General features: G+C 31.4%; 1 pseudogene; it reads right to left on the bottom strand.

Annotated features, from left to right (window-relative positions):
* LOC149561807 (3-hydroxy-3-methylglutaryl coenzyme A reductase 1-like) overlaps positions 1 to 13826 on the bottom strand; it is a 30761-nt pseudogene extending 16935 nt beyond the window's left edge.
* Positions 13827 to 17719: the final 3893 nt, after the last annotated feature.

Below are 17719 nucleotides of genomic sequence, written 5' to 3'. Positions count from 1 at the left end.
CTCTTATTTATATGATGAATCATAGAATGTGATCCAAGACGTTGATGCAAAAATAACAATACAATCAAACATGATTGCAGATAAATAGAAACAACAGAATACCTTAGAGAGAAATAATTTGAGGGAATCCAATAGAAAGCCATTCTTTTGAATACTTCATACACTACAACTAAATTTCATAAATCAATGAGTTTGACTATGGCGTCCTTCTACATTACCTAACCAAGATATTCACACAGTTAGTTGTCATGTAATCATAGGTTAACGTTGAGCTTCACTTGGTTTCGAGAATAGTTTTTTATTCTCTACTAATTAGGGCCAACCATGTGAAGGTGGAAGCTCATTTTTCCCTTGCCCCCCCAACATCTAAATTCCCTGCTAACATCCAAAATTCATTCATTATATTAATAAAATGTAACATTAGAACATTCACATGAACATTCAATAGAACATAAAATATTCATTCATTCATTAGAACATTCACGTTAACATTAAAACATAAGATTCATTAGAATGCATTCACATGAACATTCACTAGAACATAAATAAAATATAGAGACATAAACATTAGTTATTATCAAATAAGTTACATAAGTTCACATGAATCATTTCCTTTTTCTTTATTTCTTTTTTTGTTCATTCCCTAATTTTTGTAGAGGCATATCCATGTCATCATCAATATTTCTTCTCACCTGTGGACATAATCTCGCTATCCTTTGCAAAGGTGGGTCCTCTGCAATAACAAATAAAAGGGTTAAATTTAAAAAATTTGAGACTAAAGATTTTAAAGAACATTGTAGCGCTCTTTACCTTGTCCAACCACATCATCTTGCCCACCGGCTTGGACCTCAACACGTTCTTCAAGAACAACCTCTGCATCCCCTACAACTATAATACAAGATGTTTTCTTAATCCCAACACATAATATTGCTAAATTTTTATTACTACACCAAATTCAATTTTAAATATTTACTTGTATTAATAATTCAAAAATAAAAAATCAAAGAGAAAATATATACCTTGAGTACTAGGATCCACATTCGAATCACCACCTCCACAGTGCTTGACTAATGTATCAGGATTGACAAGCTGCAATCCAATGTAAATAATTAGTGCATTTATCAAAAATATATACATATAAATACAAGACAAATACTAAGAAATATTAATTGTTCATTTTAGTACATATAAATATATTCACTTTAAATTTTTAAACAAGTATATAATCATTGTTTCCTTACTTAAAACAAATATAATGACTTATTTTTGGAACTTAATATCAAATACAGTAATTGGTAAAGTATTCAATTTGAAATAAAAATCAATTGACTTATTTACCTCATTGATAGATCTAATAGAAGAACCTTGTGCACTCATTGCTTAGACTCATTCAGCCATAGTTTTAAATCCTTTTGTGTAGCCTAATATCTTGTCCACTTGAGAAGCTTTTTTTTAGAACTTTGTGGCCTACATTTTTGTTTGGTATCATGAATTGTTTTTGTAATCAATTTCATCAAAGAGGAAATTGTTTACAATTTATAAATATTTACATATAATTTTTATATATTTATACTTACAATTCATGCAAAAAGTTTTGAATATCCACCTAAGACAAGCTTGTACTACCCCTGCTTCTATTTTCTTGCTTCGATTGCCTTTGATGTGTCAAGCAACCTATGTGAAATTTGAAATATGTTAGATCACATAAGTATTAAAAGAAATTATTATATAATTTCATTCTTAATATTATGACATACCTTCTTTCCTCGAGTGGTACCATTTCTCCATCATCTATTGATTTTATCTCAACGACATCCTTTATAAGATTCTCCCACTCAATAATAAAAATATAGGGGGTTGCTCATAAAAAAGGTTTTTTTATTTGTGTCCTATAGTTGTATCTAATATACTTTAAAGTTTGGCTCAGTTTCTCAAGGAGCATAATTCTTTGAAAGGCACTGGGTCCAGAAAGTGTTGTCATGGCATCAATGAGTTGGTCCATTAACTCTTTTGCTTGCAAATTCTACCTTTTCAGAAAAGAAAAAAAAGTGTTAGATTCATAAATGAACTGAAGTTACCTTTTAATTTACTTGAAGAAATTGATCAAATTAAGGAAACATGATCTATCAATGAAATCAAAATATGATACCCTGTGCGTATGGTCAACCCAAATATATGCAAACATTCATCATTAATTTTTTCATAAAATATATTATTCCCTACAAAATAATAATGAGATTAGTAGATATTGCAAGGGACTACATGTGAGGTTAGTGCATTTGATTATGAGTATAAGATTGTATAGTAAAAGAAAGGATCAATCTTTAAAGTACTTGAAAGTTGGGATACTTTCATGGGAAGACCATCTTCATTGCTAACGAGAAATTAATCACAATTCTTTATTTTTCTCATACATCTAACATGGGAACACCTAGGAATGTCCTCATCACCTCCTACATAAGATGAATCCATTATTACAAAATTCCCCCTAAGAAATAATAGTTCAAGTGAAATAAACACATGAAAAATGAGAGAGAAAAAGAGGAATCTACTTACTAATAGGCAGTGCTACCGCATTTGTTGCTAAGCTACGTATTGTCAAATTTGTAGTTGGTAGTGCCTTTGTGGTTCTATTCCTTTTAGTAAGCAACATAGTGAATAGAGGATCAAAGGTAAGAGCTAAAAAATGAGATTTGTAGAGCACAATAAAACAAGATTGTTAGAGCTATTAAAAAAAATTGTTTGAGAAAAACACAAGTGTAGGATAGAACATGTGATGTACTTGAACCACCTAGAGTATCATCCTCCAGGGGATCGCCCCTGTATGTGATCAACATCCTCTAAAAAAATAACACATGCATTTTATTTACTAACATAAATAAAAGAGCATACTATAAAAACCATTATTGAACTTTTGTTATAGTTAAAAACTACATTAATACTTATTGTATATGTGTTAACTAGGTTCATCAATCTATCCTTTGTGTTTTGTAATGCAAGAGTCTGAGGTTGAGGTGATGCCAATTGTGATATCCTTCTTCTTGTATTATGAATCACCTTTTGCAATGCAGTCATAGGATCAGGGGCTAATCCAAAATCAATAATAAATTCATCCACTCATCGTGCAGCTCCTCCTCCTCGTGGACTACTTTTTCCTTTCCCTTCTAAAGTAAATTCAAAATAGTAGTGAAGAATAAAAAATAATAATAAATATGCATTAACATATTTATTGTATCTAATTTGTACAACAACAATGAGTTTTACCTATCGGGAAGAAGAACCATCACTGTCGTGCATATCCTTTGGTTGTTGATCCATATTGTAGCGCTACATTTAAAAAAAAAATCATTGAGACATGTTACAACACGTGTTATTATTCTAATTTAGCAAAAAAAATTATACAAATTTAATGGTGTGTTGGATTCATTGATTGAAGTTGATTTTAAGTTGTGCATAGTGCGTACCACCTTGCCCATGATAGTGGCTTTGTTTGTATGCATGCAATTCAAAATGTAATTAGTAAGAAGTTCTTCGTCTCCATGTATTTTTGTTATCACATATACAAATGCATGGTTTCCCTCGTGCACCTCAAATATGCAATTAGGTTGCTTCTTAGTTAATGCATGTCGTGTACTATTTATGAAACCTACAATATTCCCTAATTCTTTTGGCCTTTCGTCAATGTATATAGCTACTATTTAACTTTGTTCACTAACTTTTTGTTGTATATAATTTTTCGTGAGTACATATCTACACATGCTTTTTTATATCTAACAATTTGCATCCAACTATAATCATAGCAAGATTCAACATACTCCATCAATTCAACGACCTTGATGTAAGAGACCTTTATGCCATCCATGGAAAAAAGGCCCAAACCATGTAATGAGGATTGTGCTATTCAATAAATCCTCTCTCCAATACAAAAATCGGTGTTTATTGGAGGAAGTTCATTAGGAACCCATTGTTTCTATAGATCTTTGTACCTAAAGGGCACATCGTAGTCACCTTCACTCTCATCATCATTAGAACATTATCCCCCTTGAGCAAGGAAAAAATTCATGTGCTTATTGAATTCATTTATGATATTTTGACCTTGAATCGATCTCTTTGATTTAGACATAGTAAATGTCTCGCTTTCTTCTTCCATTCCTACATTTTCCTCGCTTGAGGAAGACAAATATGACAAATAGCTATTCATTGGTACCCTATTTTGATCAAATTCCCTTGTATTATCTAACATGATCCTTCTTCACAAGAATAACTTATTCTTGTATGTTTATTAAGTTGGTTGTGTATATCTCCAAAAATATTGGACATGTTGCACTTAATGTTTATATCTACACATATGGTTTTGAAAGAAAAATTTGGTGTAATTAATGTGTATATCTGGAAAAATATTGGACATGTTTTACTTAATGTTTAGATTTGCAACATATGGTTTTGAAAGAAAAAATTGGTGTAATTAATGTGTATATCTGCAAAAATATTGGACATGTTGTACTTAATGTTTATATCTACACATATGATTTTCAAAGAAAAAAATGGTGTAATTATGCTTCTTCATTTTGATTTTGTTCAAGGGAAGCCCATCAATGGTAATAGAAAACATTAATTCATTTTATAGGAGGTTACAATTGTTCAACAAAATTTATATTTTACAAGAAAATGCACTTGAAGAACTATTAGCTCAAAAACAAGAACATGGTGTTGAAATAGTAGAGAAGTGCTTGACATGAGAGGTCCGCAAGTGAGGGTGTTGACCAATATTGAAAACTTGAATGCTGAAATGAAAGCTATCAAGGACCAAACACCTATGTCAGAGTTACAACACAATGTGAAGTTGATTTTAGATATGGTAGAGGCAAATATTCAAAAGTTTGATCAAAATTGAAGGCACGAAAGAGAGTCTGTGGTAATATACCAGAAGGAGAAGGAGCAACTTCAGGATGAGATGGCACGACACAAACAATAGCTAGACAACATAGAGGATATTATGGGAGCACTAGATAGAATCCAGGAAAGTATTGCAGTAAATAAGATTGCATCATTATTGTGTTAAACATGAATCATTATTGTGTCAAAACTTCATCTTTTTTTGACCAATCTATCGTAAGAAATACATTCTTTCTTGTTGTGTCATGATCACCTTGGAAATAGCATCTACATTTTCTTAAACCAGTATATCCTAATATCTTAAATGTAATAAATTATAGGGTATAGTAACTCAACTATATGAGTTGCTTGTATAGTTGATTGCTACTTTCATTCATACTAATTGTCAGCATACTCTCTTGAATTTTTTGAGTTTATATTTGTTCTCTAATTATTTGTAGTCAAATAATGCTCTTTCTTGGATTTGGCACAAATTTTTTAAAGAAAACACATTTCTCACCAGATTCTCACCCTCCAATTTATTTCATTTAAGATGCTAAGATATTAGAATTTGTCATGTTCACCTTGGAAATGACATCTAATCACTTTGGAATTTGTCCTGTATTGCATCTGCATTTTCTTTGCCATTGCTTATAAGAGTGTTTCAAGGTTGGGAACCACTTCAAAATCCTTTGAATGGTTTAGAGGTAATGTCATTGTGGTAAAGGCTTCTACAAGAGATTGAGCCTTGTGATTATGGCATTTACATAGAAACTGAACTTGCTTCTTCAAGCCCTTTCACTCAACTCTTCACTAAAGTTATTCTTCTAGTAGTGAGAATAGCTACTAAAATTCCTAGGAGCCAAGGGACCCTTAACCTATGCTACATTTTCTAGAGACATGGGAGGTTACTATTGGATTCAATAATTCATAACATTCTGGATCATATAGGATGCCTAAATTAATAGCAACAATAGATACTTGGGATCCTCACAGGGAAATTGTGCCAATACATGCATGGTTACATCCTTGGCTTCCATTGTTGGGCTAGCGTATGGAGCCTTTATGTCCAACCATTTGTTATAAGTTGGGGAGCACACTTCATGCCTTACATGCAAGTGATGCATCTGCATATGCAATTTTATCACCTTGAAAAGTTGTATTTGATCCTACTAGTTGGAAACAATTGATTTTTCATTTTATTGTACCTAATCTAATGATAATTATACAAGAATTTGTAATCAACCCAACTAATCATCAACTAGACCAATTTAACTAGGTTATGGCTTGTTTCTTTCTAAAAATATATGCTATGATATGTTTTTGTAAAATTTCTTGTAAACCTTGCCCATTTTTTGTGGTCTGCATTATTTTTGTGCAGGATCTTGAGGTAAGTCATTTAGCATGGGTTGAGTGAGTTTTATTTTTTTATCATTTGGATTCTGGAATATGTATGCAACTGGATCAATTTTTCTATTGTGAGTTAATATGTAATAAGCACCTTAAAAAAGATCTCTCGAAATATATAAAGAGATACATGTTTAGAAGGAAATATAAAGACATACATGTTTATAAGGAAAATAAAAGAACATTTACATACGTACCTCTTCTTTCCCTTGAAGAAAATCATAGAGGAAGGGCATGTAGATCACAAGGGCATGACAAGGTAATAAAATCGTAGAGTTGCAAGGGAACAACAAACAAAATAAAAAGATCACAAGGGTACATCAACGAAATGTACCTAATTTGACAATTCTATAGGAATTTTTAATCAACCCCGCTAATCAGCAACTAGACCAATTTAATTGGGTTATAGTTTGTTTCTTTCTAAAAGTATCTGCTATGATATGTTTCTGTAAAATTTCTCGCAAACTCTGCCCATTTTTCTTGGTCTGCATTATTTTTATGCAGTATCTTGAGGTAAGTTGCTTAGCACGGGTTGAGTGAGTTTTATTATTTTATTATTTGGATTCTAGAATATGTATGTCATTGGATCAATTTTTCTGTTGTGAGCTAATATGTAATAAGAACCTTTAAAAATATCTCTTTGAATATATAAATAGATACATGTTTAGAAGGAAATATAAAGTCATACATGCTTAGAAGGAAAAGAAAAGAACATTTACATAGGTACCTCTTCTCACCCTTGAAGAAAATCATAGAGGAAGGACATGTAGATCACAAGGACATGACATGTAAATCAAATCATAGAGTTGCAAGGGCACGACAATGAAATGCAGAGATCACAAGAGCACAACAAAAAAATGTGCCTAATCTAATGGAAATTCTATAGGAATTTGTCATCAACCCAACTAATCAGCAACTAGACCAATTTAACTAGGTTATAGCTTGTTTCTTTCTAAAAATATCTGCTATGATATGTTTTTGTAAAATTTCTTGCAAACTCTGCACATTTTTCATGGTCTACATTATTTTTGTGCAGAATCTTGAGGTAAGTCACTTAGCACAGGTTGAGTGAGTTTTATTATTTTATTATTTGGAATCTGGAATATGTATGTAGTTGGATCAATTTTTATTTTGTGAGCTAATATGTAATAAGAACCTTAAAAAATATCTCTCTGAATATATAAAGAGATACATGTTTAGAATGAAATATAAAGACATGCATGTTTAGAAGGAAAAAAAAAATATTTACATAGGTATCTCTTCTTGCCCTTGAAGAAAATCACAGAGGAAGGGCATGACACGACAATGAAATCACACAGCTGCAAGGGCATGACAATGAAATATAGAGATCACAAGGGAACAACAATGAAATGTACCTAATATGATGAAAATCCTATAGGAATTTGTAATCAACCTAGCTAATCAACAACTAGACCAATTTAACTGGGTTATAGCTTGTTTCTTTCTAACAATATCTGCTATGATATGTTTTTGTAAAGTTTCTTGCAAACTCTGCCCATTTTTCATGGTCTGCATTATTTTTGTGCAAGATCTTGAGGTAAGTCACTTAGCATGGGTTAACTGAGTTTTATTATTTTATTATTTGGATTCTGGAATATGTATGTAGCTAGATCAATTTTTTTTTTGTGAGCTAATATGTAACAAGCACCTTAAAAAATATTTCTTTGAATATATAAAGAGATACATGTTTAGAAGGAAATATAAAGACGTGTGTTCAAATGGAAAATAATATAACATTTACATAGGTACACATTCTCGCCCTTCAATAGTAAATTTGGACTCAAAGTTTGGTCAAAATTTTGACCTAGGTTAGTCAAAATTTTGACAAAGCAATTCATCACTATTTTTCTTATCAAAATTTTGACCAAATTGTAGGTTGGTTGAAATTTTGACTAAATATTGGTCAAAAAGTTGTTGTCCTTGCTCACTCTGATTTGCCATTTTTGGTCAAAATTTTGACCAAATGTTGGTCAAAAAATTTCAAGAATTTTGACCAATTTTTGGTAAAAAACTTTCAAGAATTGGTTGAAATTTCAACCAAATATTGGTCGAAAAATTTCAAGAATTAGTCAAAATTTTGACCAATTCTTGGTGAAAAACTTTCAAGAATTGGTTGAAATTTCCAAAAATTTTTGGTTGAAAATTTTCAAGAATTGGTCAAAATTTCCATCAATTTTTGGTCGAAAGCTTTCAAGGATTGGTCAAAATTTCAACCAATTCTTGGTGGAAAACTTCCAACAATTGGTCAAAAATTTCACTAATTTTTGGTTGAAAACTTTCAATAATTGGTCAAAATTTCCACCAATTTTTAATCAAAAACTTTTAAGGATTGGTTGAAATTTTGACCAATTCTTGGTGGAAAACTTTCAAGAATTGGTCAAAATTTCCACCAAATTTTGGTTGAAAACTTTCAAGAATTGGTCAAAATTTCCACCAATTCTTGGTGGAAAACTTTCAAGAATTGGTCAAAATTTCCACCAATTCTTGGTCGAAAACTTTCAAGAAATTTTTAAAATTTTGACCAATTCTAGCCCATCCTTTGACTAGGATGCCAGGGTCACGACCAACAATTTGGTCAAAATTTTGACCAATTCTTGAATGTTAGTACAAATTTTGGCAATTTTTTCTCTATCACACCTATCTAATATTTTCCATAGTGTCTTTGTTACATTCTTTCCAATATGCATAGCATCAAACAAATGCACGATTGGGAAATCATTGTAGTATGGTAACCTACTAAATTGAGTAGGATAACTTTGCATTCCTCTAGGAAGTTGGTCATTGATACCTCGACAACCTTCACAAGCATCAATTAAATGATTACTAAATATAAGATAATATCAAAATATAAATTTCAAACTTTGGATGATAAATTGGACATTACCACAAAAATGAGTTTGCCCAGGGGCATCATGTATGTCCATACAAGCATTGCATGAAATTGAAATTTTTGATATCCTATTGGCCTAGAGATGTCATACATAGTGATGCCATTCCATAACTTCAACAACTCATCAATTAGGAGCTCAATGTACACATTCATATCTTTAACTTGGCACTTACTTAGTAATTGAATGAACATAAACATTACATAATTATTTTGACCATTTCATGCACTACTTATAAATTAATTTAGATAATTATTAAATGAAAAATACCTGACACAATCATAGACAACATTATGTGCTCCCTCTTTATGGACATCCAAGGAGGAATGTTATTGTTAATAAAAAAAATATGCTACACTAAGTGAATAAATCCCATATCTCCAAATGGATTGACACTATCCACTACCAATGAAAGCTTCAGATTACAAGGTTCTTCTTTAAAGTGTGACCATGTTTCTTCTATCTCTTTAAATATAGAATCGTCTGCAGGCATTTACATAATGTCATTTTGACTTCTATTGCATGCATGGTAAGCCATAAATTGTGCCATGCTAGTGAACTTGAATAATCGTTGAAGATATGGAATAATGAGAATGCACCAAAGAAGTTTTTGAGGCACCTTTTTTGTTATTTGATTTGACTAATATATACTAATATGACAATTAGGGCATTCTCTTGCGAATTCATGTTGTTTATGATATGGAATGTGATCATTGGGACATGCATGTATTGTCTAATACTTCATTCTAATCTGATCCATAATGGTAGATAATTCTCAGTATGAATGAGGTAGAATGTTTGATGGTGGTAAGAAAAACTCACCTATCAACCTACAACAAAAATATGCATTGTTAATATAATGAATAGCAATTGTATGCTAAAATTAAAGATGACAAAAATGGCATACCTTAGCATACATGACATTGCTACATTAGATAAATCATTCATAACCTTCAAGTTCACCAACAATACTATAGCCAAGAGAAGAGTTGTTTGGGAACCTTGGTATAGGGGCTTGTGTGCCTTCTCAAGTAAAGGTATATCAAGACCATCTTTATCATCATTATCAGATGTAGTAGTACCATCATCGTGACCCTCTTCATCACCTATTCCAATACCATCTTATTCAATAATGTCCTATGGCACATTATCATCTTCTTCCATGGGAATGTTATCCTCAACTTGAATATTCATACATCCATGTTCCTCCAATAGGAAATCCACATTCAGTAATGGACGAAAATTGTGGCCCCCTTCAACATGACCATGTTGCCTACAGTGAATCTAGGTTGTTGTGATTAGAATTCTTCAATTCTTTAAGCCCTTACACTTTTTACAAGGATAATTACATTTATCAGCTTTTCTTTGGAACTGAGACCACAATGTAGCCATTGTCTCATTATTTTGTTCTAGGTTTGTATTGTTAGGGATGGTCTTTCATCACAGGAAAATATATCTATAAAAAAATTGGACATGTTGTAATTAATATTTATATCTATAAATATGGTTTTGAAAGAAAATTTTGATCTAACTAATGTTTATATTATCTACAAAAAAAATGGGACATGTTGTACTTAGGGTCCATTTGGTTCCTGGAAGATGACAGGAATTGGCTTTTTCAAAACTTGGATTTGAAAATTTGTGCATTTGTTTCAAAATTTACAAAATGGAATTAGCATACATGACTTCCAATTTTGCCTCAAAACCAGGTTTTCCAACTTCCTACTAGCAAGTAGGAATTGAAAATCAAAACCTGGTTTTGTTTTTTAAGGAGTGTAAAAACAATAGATTGGACTACTTTTTGAAATTTTCCTTCAACTGCAAGCTTACGCACTTCACACGCATCTTTTGAGTGAAACAAACAGTTCTAGTAAAATCTCAAAAATCAGAATGAAGATATGCACAACCTTGATTTGGCTAAACCAAGGTTTGTAAAAATCTGGATTTTTTTAATTCCATGAATCAAACAGACCCTTAATGTTTATATCTGCACATATGGTTTTGAAAGAAAGATTTGGGGTAACTAATGTGTATATCTACAAAAAAATTGGACATGTTGTACTTAACATTTATATCTACACATATGGTTTTGAAAGAAAAATTTAATGTAACTAATGTGTATATCTACAAAAAAATTGGACATGTTGTACTTAATGTTTATATATGCACATATGGTTTTGAAAGAAAAATTTGGTGTCATTAAGAGTTGAATTGTTCTATGAAAGTCATAGTTTATTCATACTTGTCCAAAAATTGTAAACCTTTTATTCATATGTTTTGATGGATTGGTGCTCACATTAAAATTCAACCCTTTCCCTCAACATGATTTAGTTTGTAAGATAGATCTTTTGGACTGAAGTTTATTCTTAGACTAAGAGCTTTTATCCATCCATAAAAAGTACCATCAACCTCCTCTATGTTATACTTGTTGTTTACCCTAAGTCTGGATTTAGGGTTTAGAGGTAAATTTTTGTTTTCCTTCATTCTTGCAACCCAAACTTCTTGGTACCTAGTGGATAGTTGTATTGGAAGGTGGAGATAGTATGTAGAGTGAGGATATTGGGATTTTTCATCAAATGGAGATGCAACACTAAATTTCATGACTATGACTACAAGTTTAACGTGTTGATTGCTAAGAATCACAACACATAAGGTGTTCTAGGACTAGTGAAGGAAAAATATTTGGTAGAAAGAATGGAAATACCATGTCAGTGATGTTTGTATAAGAATTTTCTTCATGGGTTTTGTGGGAATGAGCTTATAAGGCCAAACAACATTTTTAAGCCCAAAAGGCCTAGGAACTAGGACTCGATAGAAAAGAGCTGAAAACTTGTGATCTCAAACCACTATTATAGATTTAGATATGGTTTTACACCTGCTAAGAGATTTTGTATATAGTTTTGGTGTTTGTATGGTACTTTGTGAAGTTTAGAGTAAATTTGGAAAAAACAGGGCTACTGGGAATGAGCCCCTTTTAGGCCTCCTAGTGCAACTTTTGAATTTGGAATATTGGGAAGGGCTAGGCCTATTAGTTGGCCAATAAACCTTGCAGAAGGTTAGAGAATCAAATGTTAAGGTGTATGGTGACTTAAGATCTTGGAGGATGCAGGTGAAGAGAGGTGACTCAATTACACAATAATTATTGCATTAAAGAAAAAGGTGGGTTATCAAACATGTTAGAGATTTGCAACTTTAGTTTGATTACTCTAACCGATGCAATCAAATGTATAAGTGTGCATGTTGGCCTTGAAAATTTAGTCTCTATCCTTTACCTTATCATAATTTATCTCTATGATATATATGATCAATAATCAATGAATTAATAATCACCAATTGCATATATGTATTTAATAATAGACATATTATTAAATACACATACATGAACAAGTATATTGAAATAAATAATAATCATATTATTGCTCAAGTGCATCGATAATTAATATCGATATATTATGGTGTATTGCAACATATATAATCAATCATGATTGTGATAATGATATCGCTGAGTAAGGGTAATCAAATAGTTGTTGATGGTAACAAATGATAAGTTCATAAATGACATGTCTCACATAGAGACATGTCTCTATGTGAGATGTGGCTCTACATTACCGTATTTATTGAAGTGATTCCAATACTTATAAAAGCACACAAATCATATTAAGTGTAGAGAAAAAAAAAAGTATACAAACATTCAACTAATTATATCTTAGCAGCATTAAAGTCACGATAGATCAATATTGATAAACTTATCTTGGTGAGAATATTATGAATTGAAAACAATGGTCATTGAAGGTTATAGAGTTGTATAAGGTTGGAAACATATCCCATTGCTTATTACCTATTCTTTCAACCAAAATAACCATTGTATATTGGTATGATTCAATATCTTCAACATAAGCCAATATCTTATGAATTGCTTATAAATTGCACTTTCAACAATGATAAGTTGTGTTCAAAGTTGTGAGCTTCTTATCTAAGAAGTCTTAAGTTCGAATCTATTCAAACTTAACAAATGATAATAATTAATATAAGCTTTGTTAATAGTAAGGGTGTAGGATTTGACCAAATATACAAATCAAATCCACGAAGTCCTATGCATGTAGAAAACCTGTCACAGAGAAGAAAAAGACAAGAAGAGGCAAGGGTTTGCTCTGAAAAATATGCAAATTGTATATTCAGATGAAGGAAGAGATTGAAGAGATAAAAATTACAAAGAGATCAATCCTTATAAAAGGAGATCGAAACCCAAAAAGGGTAACCTCATAAGTTACTAAGGGTAACCTAAAGGTGAAAGCTATTTAATAATTACAAAATAATTATTAAATAGAGAAAGCAAAAAGCACATAAAGAAAAATCTTAAGAAGGGAGAAAAGGTAATTTAATAAATGAAATTAAATTATCCTTTTTCTCTAACAAATGGCACCTAGGATACTTTGAACATCAAGCCAATTTCAATTGTTTATAATAATAATACCCCTAGTCTAGTTTAGCACCTTGGGTGTATCCTAATTTGCTTACATAGCCAATACGGCTCCCAGCTTGTTCATTTCTATACAATTTATTTTCCTCCATGGAAAGATTGAAAAAAGCTTTGTCTAGTTCTTGCATTTGAGAAGTCAAAGTGTGGGATTCCATGATTGATGATCTGAAAGAAACCCTAGTTTTGTGTAGTTGTAGAGATTGCTACAATGGTCTCTTATTGAAGATGTGGAGAGCCCAAGTCATGACAATCAATGACTAGAATTTGGGTGTTGTGTGTGGTTTGGAGGGGAATTGTTTCTACTCGTAAAATAGGAGCCCCAATTCTTTAAGCATATGTTTTCAAAGACTGCTCAGATTACAACAGTTTTGACAATGCTTATCAGGAAACATTGTCTTATCTAGACTCTAAAAAAAACCAACACAATCATTTCTTTAAGTACAAACAAAAGGAAACAAATTGAAATTTTCAAAATGAAAAAGAAAAATGCATATGACCATTAAAAAAAACAACATTGTCAATGTAGATTCAATTTCTAATCTTGTTATTCAAACATGTTCAAGTTGCTTCTTATAACACTAAAAGCAACTACAACATATTTGTGTATGCATTAAATAGGACTGTCAAAAATATAAGCATTAAATTTTAGGTTCTCAGAAAAATTCTGATCAAGAATAGATTGTAAACACTAATGAGTTTATTGGAGAACCAAAGAAACCTCATAATGATCATGATAGAGAATACAATTAGAGAAAAGACCAGAACTCACACCTATCATCTTTCAAGAAAGATAAGAATTTTTTTGGTTGTACCCACCCAACCAACTATATCCATCTAGGCTCCTAGAGTTGGTCAAGGGATAGCTATCAAGTTTGGCAACTAGAGTTGTCAATTTGACAACACTAAACTAATAGGTAAGATTGACCAAATTTGGTTGTAGGACAGTTAGAGAAATTAGTTATTGGTAGCATGGGATGATACAAGTCTATAATGTTGTAAAATCTTGACCATGGAGAGAGGAGAGGAGTCATTGTACGAAGTCATGACTATATTACTACCGATGAAAGAACATTCAACAATGCATACATTTAACAATATGTTACTTTAATATCTTTGAAGTGAGTGGATAGTGATATGATAGAGGTTTCATACATTACATTTAGTTGTATTTTGTGCAATTATTAACAAGACAACCAATTATAAATGGCATAATATCATTTTGATGAAATCTTTACCAAATACACGTGTTGAAAAAAATTACTTATTGATTTGATGAAACCCTTGCCAAATACATTATGTGATAAGAAAAGTTGTAGATTTCTACCACTTACCAATGGAAACTCAAAACCTTTCAATCGTTTGCAATGGAAACTCAAAACCTGTAAAATGTCTGCAATGGAAACTAAAACTTTTCAAATATCTCCAATGGAAACTCGATCAACCTATAAACTATATGAGAAATGTAAACATAAATAGAAAAGGCACCTAAGGCAACTCAAAATACAATAAACAAAAAAGGCATGAAAGGCAACTCGATGGAAAATGACTGCTTCTTGCCTAAAATGGCACCCATGCTCAATGCAATCATTCTTTGTCAAACGTTAGTTCACTAATCGATCCCTCCCAACAATCAACTATTTATTGTAGGACAGTTAGAGAAATTGGTTATTGGTAGCATGGGATGATACAAGTCTATAATGTTGTAAAAGCCTGACCATGGAGAGAGGAGATGAGTCAGTGTACAAAGTCATGACTATATTACTACTGATGAAAGAAGACCCAACAATGTGTAACTTTAATATCTTTGAAGTGAGTAGATACTGATATGACAGAGGTTTCATACATTACATTTAGTTGGATTTTGTGCAATTATTAACAAGACAACCAATTATAAATGGCATAATATCATTTCGATGAAATCCTTACCAAATACACATGTTGAAAAAAATTACTTATTGATTTGATGAAACCCTTGCCAAATACATTATGTGATAAGAAAAGTTGTAGATTTCTACCACTTAGCAATGGAAACTCGAAACCTTTCAATCGTCTGCAATGGAAACTCAAAACTTGTCAAATGTCTACAATGGAAACTAAAACTTTTCAAATATCTACAATGGAAACTTGATCAACATACAAACTATACGAGAAATGTAAACATAAATAGCAAAGGCACCTAAGGCAACTCAAAATACAATAAACAACAAAGGCATGAAAGGCAACTCGATGGAAAATGACTGCTTCTTGCCTAAAATGGTACCCATGCTCGATGTAATCATTCTTTGTCACACGTTAGTTCATTGATCAATCCCTCCTAACAATCAACTATTTATTAGCTTCAAGAACAAAAAGGAATCACTAAGTAAGAGCTCTTCCAAAACAATGCAACACTTAAAAGAAAATGCATATGATAGCTCAAAAAATATGATTCAAAAGTAATAAAGGGCTCTATTATCTTGCATATTACTACCATATTACTATGAAACATTCAATGAAAGAACATCCAACAATAACTGATAATTAAATCAATGACTGGAATCCGGTGGTTGTCTTGATTTAAATCTAAAGATTGAAATCAAAGGCAAGCTGGCACAAATTGCCTAAGATTATTTCAAGGTCTTGAATCATATTCATTACATCAAGCTTTGCAATAGAACACAGTTGTTTGTCCAAGTTAAATTTGTATGCTGGAAAAGAAATTGTTATTGAATGTTCATAGTTGCTTTACTCTAGCTATAAAAGTTTTTAAAAACCTCCCCTTTTTTGAAATGCATAACATTACAGATACATGAACATCTCAAATTGCAGAAAACTAGAGTAGGAAATAATTATTGAAAAACTTGTGCATGAATACATAAAAATGCACAAAAGGAAATAAGAAAGCATGCATATAAGGTTATGTTCAATCTATAGAAACCATTTGTTAAAAATGGAATGATTTATAAGTTAGCTCGTAAAATTATGCACTGAAGACTTATTTATTTGATATCATAGTTTTTCGTAACATAATTTTATTTTTTTCAAATTGGCCATATTTATATTCACTTGATTAACTCAAAACATAGTGACCATTCATGTATCCAAAACCATACTATTTGTTGCAAAATGGATGATTTATAAATAAGCTTTTGAAATTATGCGCTGAAAACTTCTTCATCAGATATCATATTTTGGCCTAACATGGTTAACTTTTCAGATTGGCCATATGCATATTACTTGACTAATTCAAAACCTAGTGACCAAGTATGTATCTTTAAGTGTTTGTATCCAAATTCCACACACAATACTTATAAATGAAATCCTAATGAGTGATTTCAAAAATGATACACATAGCTTACATTCTCCACACTTCAAATTATTGATGTTAATAAAATTTCAGAAAAAAGAAAACAAAAAGCTTCTTTACATTGCTTGAGAAATATTGAAAAGTGAATGTAAATTCACAGTAAACGAATTTGTATATAATAAATATAACTCTAGTTGGGTTGAATAAGTGAATAGCCTACAAGACTTCAAAATATCGCCAAAGGGGGGTTAGAGGTACCAACCTTTGGATATGGTTTGAAGACTAGATTTGGTCCACCTTCCTTATCTGTATTCTCTTGTTTGGTAGGAACAAGTGGGAAATTGCCTGTTGTTGGTGATGGCTCAACTTGGAAAAATATCCAATGACTTAATTATTTGGATCAACTATTTTTAGCTTTAAAAGCAACTTCATAAATCATATTTAAAAGGATCTTTTTCTAAGGTAACAAAAATATTCCAAAGATGCATGCATTTAATCACAACTCAATACTCTCGACTAATCCCCACACACAAATATAATTTTTAGTAGTATGACCCATGAAAAATGATTGTCAAAGACTCATTTTTCTACTAGCCTTGTGATGGAATTTCATTCTTTTAGGCTTAAAAGATAGATAAAGAGTTTCACCACTTAGATGATAATTAAGGAATTAACAATAATAAACAAAATAAGACCATGCTTTGCGACATGCATACTAGTACAAGCTACAAAAAATAGTGCTTCAAACTTGCTAGTATTGGA

This window comes from Cupressus sempervirens, chromosome 4 (genome assembly GCF_028749045.1).
Source record: "Cupressus sempervirens isolate cs-2001-9-10 chromosome 4, ASM2874904v1, whole genome shotgun sequence".
Lineage (NCBI taxonomy): Eukaryota > Viridiplantae > Streptophyta > Pinopsida > Cupressales > Cupressaceae > Cupressus > Cupressus sempervirens.
Note: the sequence above shows the minus strand (reverse complement) of the source record. Positions and strands in the feature narration are given on the sequence as shown.